Source organism: Chelon labrosus (assembly GCF_963514085.1).
Source record: "Chelon labrosus genome assembly, chromosome: 20".
Taxonomy (NCBI): Eukaryota; Metazoa; Chordata; class Actinopteri; order Mugiliformes; family Mugilidae; genus Chelon; species Chelon labrosus.
The window spans coordinates 6,443,588-6,450,317 of NC_140353.1; positions in this window are offsets into that span (position 1 = coordinate 6,443,588).

The following is a 6,730-nucleotide window of genomic DNA, read 5'->3' on the forward strand; positions in this document are numbered from 1 at the left end:
TGTAGCGTAGTGTACTTTGTGGTGCTGTTAAACTGGATTGAATTAAACACTAAAGTGTTTCTCTTATTTTTCCTGGACCGCTGAAAGAAAATCGGGTTGTGAAAATAATACAACTCAGTCAAATCCAATAGAAATACAAACCACAGTCAGAATCAGCAGCTCTCTTGGTTATTTTAAACAAATGGAAATAAGATTTAGTGCAGGACTGTTACATTAGAAAGAATTTGCTGTCACCAGTGTACTTAATAAACTGGCAAGTGAGCATATATCACTTACCGTTGCTTAAACCCAAGTGTATATGTGTGTATATGTATATTAAACCCACAGGCAAACATGCAGTGTGCATACTAACATACAGAGCAGTGATCAGGTCTCTCATGCATCAATTATGTTTTAAATACTTTGAGAGGAGTACTGCTTTTCTGGTCAAAAACTGAATTAATCCAGAGTTTCTGCAGCATTTTAATGGAATTTTTTCTCAAAGCAGTGATTTTGGGGGAACACAGCTTTTAGCTTTTAAGGCTAAGGACACCTTTCTGTCGTCTTTTCCACTTTAACAGTGCTATTCAATACTATATGGCTTCTGCTACATATAATTTCCCCAAAACATATTAATATATAGTTGATGTTTTTGTTTCTTTTCCTAAAAGGACAAAAATGAACAATTTTTTTACCTGAACATTTAGGGTTTCTTTGTGTGTGAACCTAATGACGATAAGGTCTGAGGCACATGTGGGAGGCCTCAAGCGAGAGGTTTATAATCCTATATCCTGCGCATCCTTAAGTATTAGTGATTGGTGTGAAAATTCATTAACAATAAGGTATAATTAACTTTTAATTTCGCATGGCAAGAAAATTGTAGACCCTTGTCTCTTAAAGGCCCCATGCAAGCATTCAAAACCAGGGTGGGACCCTGGCAACGCAAGGTTTGTTTTCCATTACAGCACCACCCATGTTGAGAGGGGCCTAATTATACCTCACAAACCTCAACTCAGAGAACACACCAGGTTTCTTTAAATCAAGTGGAACAAAACGTTTTATGTAAAGGGCGTGTGACCAGCTACTTTGACTTGGACCAAAGCAGGCTGCGCAAGTCTGAAACGTCCCCGCTGGTGTGGATGAAACAGAAAGTCTTTGTTTAGCACTGAGGTAAAGAATTTGTGTTTTTACAGTGCTGAGATATTTATTGTAAAGTTTAAAAGGGCCAGACGCTGTCACAGTGGCTGATATTGTTTGCAGGCAGACTTCACATGGGAGCTCTTGTCAGATGAAAGACATGTGAAGGCACTGACAGATTCTCAAGGGGATTTCAAACAAACCGTCATTTCAAAGACCTCTGACTTTGGGTTCACTCTTGGGTTACTTTGAAGAACTAAGGCTGGAAAAATAATGACCCACAAACATTTTCAAGAATCTAGATATTATTTTTTAAAACTACCATATTGTGTTAGAAAGTGGTGCCAAAACGACTATTTTGCATGCTGTGTATTGTCTGAGGAAAATACAGATATAATATCTGTAAAATACAAAAATACAGAAGTTAAAGGCGGCTTATGCTTCTGTGTCAATTTGACACCGTAGCTACGGCAACACACCAGATGACCTGACCTGACGTGCACCTCCCCAGATTTGTAACTACGCTATGCAGCGACGCAGACCGCATGAGCTGTAACTGGTCCACTTGGTTGTACCGTGTTTCTGCTTTAGTATTTCCGGTTGCTTCTCCATCTCAGCAATTTTCACATTGATTGGTTTGGGTCAATAAAGATGGAACACATCGAGGAAAGGTTAACTGAGGAGGTTCGGAGATACAAACATTTGTATGACTCGAAATTTTCAGTTGCCACTGTTGAAAGTGAAGCAGGAAGTAGAAACAAGTTTAAATGGCTCGCACCGGCGTAGGCTACGTGCGTAGGTTACGGCATCAATGTCCCGCAATACTCTAAATGAGCCTATATGCAGTTGTTAGCTTGTTAATCTGTTAGCTTGGGTGGCTTCTAGATGCTAAGAGTTTCCTATCAGTGATGTTGTCATGGCTAATATCTGAAGCATTTTGCGTACAATGTCGTCACTACAAGCTTATAAGTTCTATTTGAAGGCAGCAAAAGACTCAAACCAGGGGGAAGAGCTAGCATGGTTCAATGTTTGAAAAACAATCTACCTACAACTGTCTAGCTCACACTGAAACAGTTAATCGAAGGTTAAACATTAAGCAAAAAACAGCTGAGGTACATACACCTATAGCTGTACATGAATGCATTTATACCAGATTGATAATCTTATGTATGTACATTAAACCAGTTAGCATAAATGCTGCCTTCAAATGGGGTCAAGTTTAATGGAAACCTCCATAAGAACCGCAAAGTGGCAATTTTTGATAAATTCACAAACTGAAATTGGTACCAAAATAATTATTATGCATGCTAAATACTAATCTTGGAATAGCATCTTAGCTAACTAGTTAGCTGCCTTCAAATGGGGTCATGTTTATCAAGAAACTCTACATGAAAGCGCCATTATTGTTAGGCCACATTAAAACACTTTAAATCTCTTATTTGTTCACCCTTGCTTTCCATCTTCATGCTAATCTAAGATAAACTTAGCTTCATATTTAACTTAAAGACATCACAGTGCTATAGATACTCTCATTCAACTGTCGGCAAGAAAGCAAAGAAAGACCCATTTCCCATAAAGTATTGCAATAATGCTGGTGTCACAATATTTAAACACGCAAACCACATGATCCACACAGCAGTCCTGTTGTCAGTCTGGAGTGAATGACTCTTCTGCTGACTGATGCTTGATGAATGAGGATCACAACCCCGCTGAGTAAGAAGTAGGAGTCTTCACGACCAGTCAGGCCGTATCGATCACTAATTAGTTACACTTCAACAACATGCTGCCACACATGCAAAAAGGGGCCTTGATTAGTCAGACATTCAGGACTTTAGGGCGATTAAACTGCACAAACTGCAAAGGGCAGATGCCAATGCTTTTAAAACTTGTAAGAGAAGGTGTTTTAGCATGAGCTGAAATGTTCAGCAGTTGACTGACTCCTTCAGAGATGATATTGAGCTCTATAATATGAGGGAGAGATCAAACACCTCCAAGAACTTCTGCCAGCTGCTTCCACCACACCCTCCGTCCCTCCACAGGGGCCCACACTGGGATTCAACACGTCTGCCACGCCTCTATAACGGTCTTTGGGGCAGCACGGCACATGTCCCCCCCCCCAAACCTTTAATTTATGCCATAAACAAAAACAGATCAGAAGATGAAATGACAGATTTATTGAATAAACAGTGGCTAAAAATAGGCTTTCAGATTAGATCAGGGGAACTGGTGGAAGTATATACAGAGGAGCCTCGACGTACAGTGGCCAGTGATGATGTTTGCCAAGTTAAACAATACTCCCATGTCACTAAAAATGGCATTCGGTGGAATGTAAACCCTTCGCAGTCCCAGTGGGAGTAAAATACTTCAATACTGCTGTAAAGGAGCACAGGAGCACTCTCTTGTCTGCACTTAGAGACACTGGACGGTAGCTACAAACAGACTGTTGTTTTGTCTGCAAAAGCCCACCCCAGGGCTGGGTGAGCAGTCCCCGTGTGCATGTGTGTGATGGGTCAGGGGTAAAGAGGTCACTGAGGATGTGACTAAGACTCCGCTCGAGGTGATGCGCGGACCTGAGGGTGGACTTTAACAGAGAGGCGCAAGCATTTAGTCAGACAGCAGATCCGTGCAAATCATTTAGAAATTGTTTCCTAATGGTCTCCAACTGGTGCGGCCGAAAGACAAACATGATGCCGCACTCTCGTTAGCTGCAATGGAGCAACAAGCCACGAGTCATTTTAAATGGAAGCTGGTGAAGGAACAAAGTGATTTATACAGTGACACATCAGCCAGTCATTTGGTCCAACAACCCTACGCAGACCCTAGCACCATAACTGGCCAGAAAATGTAACTATGCACCATGCCAACGGAGACCGCAAGGGCTGTGGTCTGCTTGGTAGTAGCATCCTGGCTGTCCGCATTTCTGGCTGCTTCTCCATCTCCGTGATTTTCGAATTGATTGTTCTGGATCAATAAAGATGGAAATTACGGCCAAAGTTTCGGTCGCCATTGTTGAAAGTGTAGCAGGAAGTGGAAAGTGAAGCAGGAAGTAGAAACAAAAATTGACCCGACTGGCAAAAAAGACACAGCATTGACTACCGTTTGGGTATAAATGGCTTGCACTGGCATCGGCTACGTGCGTAGGTTACAGCGTCCATGTCCTGCAGTACGCTAAATGAGCCTTTATGCAGTCGTTAGCTTGCTAATCTGTTAGCTTTGGTGGCTTCTACATGCTGTATTAACCCGACTGGCAAAAAAGACACAGCGTTGACTACCGTTTGGGTGGTGCTTTTACAAAGCGAGTATAAATGGCTCGCACCGGCGTCGGCTACGTGCGTAGGTTACGGCGTCCATGTCCAGCAGTACTCTAAATGAGCCTTTACGCTGCTGTTAGCTTGCTAATCTGTTAGCTTTGGTGGCTTCCAGATGCTGACAGTTTCCTATCAGTGATGCTGTCATGGCTAATGTCTGATGTTACCACTTGCTTTTCTCTGGAATCTTTTCTAAGATTAAGATTTGAAATGAATGAAATGGATATTTTAAACTAAACATAACTCTAATGGAGTCTGTTGGTAATCTTTATTACTATATTCAAGCATTTTTTTTTATGTACTGCAAGCTATTTTTAGGAGCTACTAATGCATGTGACATTTACATTTTGTTAGTTTTGAACCGTTTCTCCAGACAGATTTTAAAGAACACTGATCCTTGTGTTGCGTTTCAACAACAGGATCCTCTCAGGAGAAAAGACCCGTCACATCTTGAGTCCCGGAGGCAGAGGGCCGATAAAACCGTCCCTCTTGTCCTCTCAGTCTTATCCAGAAGATAGCGTATCTCTCTATAAAAATCCCACTGACCGCTCAGTCTCCTCTCTCGACGTATGGCTTATCTCCTGTTGAGAACAGTTCAGTCTTACGCCTGCCTCCGAGCGGAAGCTAAACATAGGCTCCTGTTTCTAAAAGAATCGTCCCTCTAGAGCGTGTGTCTGCTGTGGGAACGTTTCAATAATTAATTCAGACCCTTTTTTTTCCCCCTCCTCCTCGCTCACAGATCGTGTGTTCTGCATGCAAACAGCTTTTTATTTCCAGAACATCCACAGCTGTCGGAGGTCTTTTAAATGGTGCGCCTGTACATTTTAAATAGAGGCTTCAGAAACCTTCAGTCTAACCCTAAATCATCTGGTTGTTTCTTTCTTGCAATTGTGCCCGTTTTCTGTGGTCTGGGGCTACACTCTGGCTTTTTTCTCCATGTGCTCCCCGAAGTAAACGACTCGTCACGTGGCTTCTGAGGATTACGCCTGCCTTTGCATCTGTGGAGCATGAATGTGTGAGACTGTGAGATGGACAGGAAGGAAACAGGAAGGAAATGAGAGAAGAAATGTTGGATTTTCTCTGCCAAAAGAGGCACCTGTTTGGCCTTAAGTCGCAGGCCTTTGTATAATGTGTCTCGGGGAGAATAGCATTCGGGACAGGTGTTCTGTTGGAATTCATAAACACCCCGCTGATGCTGGGTGGGTCACAGCTCTGGGCCTGGTGGTGCTGTAAAGGGTCGAACACTGCTGGGGGAGTTTGTGGAGATCATGCTCTCTCGCTGCGGACAAGAGCTCCAGATAAAAAGCACAGTATTTTTCTGCAAAAGCATCACTTCTGTCCTTCTTTTTAAACATTTCAAGATTAAAACTTCCAGCATTTTCTTTCAGCAGTGATTTGTTGATCTTATTTTGCCAGCAGTGTCCATCTAATCTAAAAATCACACAGCGTTAATGAAGAAGATTAGTGCTTGTGATAAATAATAAATTAGATTTTTGCAGATTGGCTTGGCTCTGAAAAGTTTGAAATGGATGCTTTGTACTAAACAGAATTAAAATTCAATAAGAGCCTCTGTTTGTAGTCGTTATTACTGCATTCGGGCAGTTTTTATGTGTGTTATGCTATTTTATGAGCGTCTAATGCGTACTCCATTTACATTTTATTAGTTTTGAACCATTTCTCCAGACAGATTTTGAAAAATCTGTGCGACTTCATGCATATATTTGATATAAATATACGCCAATCTTTACTTTTTATCATGCATTAAGCTTTTAAGACACTCATATTTCCCATAATGCATTTCAGGAGCATCTGTCAAGCTTGCACCTCACAGGTTTCCTGCAAGCCAAATCGATGCTGTCCCGTTAAGGATGCATTTTGGTAAATAAAAGATTACGATGTTTTTACACGCTTTTATCCTTAAACAGTAAACTGCTGGCATGCTTAAAGCCCTCAGGACCGACTCGCTTTCAGTCTGTCTGGCTGGATGCTTGATGTGCTCTGGAGGAATGGTGCAGGGTTTGAACCAACCAACAGATCAGGAATAAGTTAAAAGTAAAACTAGTGACCTGGATCTGTCCACTCCAGTCTCCCCGGCATCACCTCAAAAGCATCATATCACACTTCCTCAAAGCAAAAAAAAATGTCAGGGGCCTCTGTTTCCTCCCTTATCGTTTTGTTTTTGCTCCACATATTTTCAACCTTGAAATTTATTTTGAATGCTTGCTAATTATGCATTCCCGGTATTTTCTGCTACAGATAGCGGGAACGACGCTTCCCCTTCGCTGTCTTCGTGACATTTGCTCAGT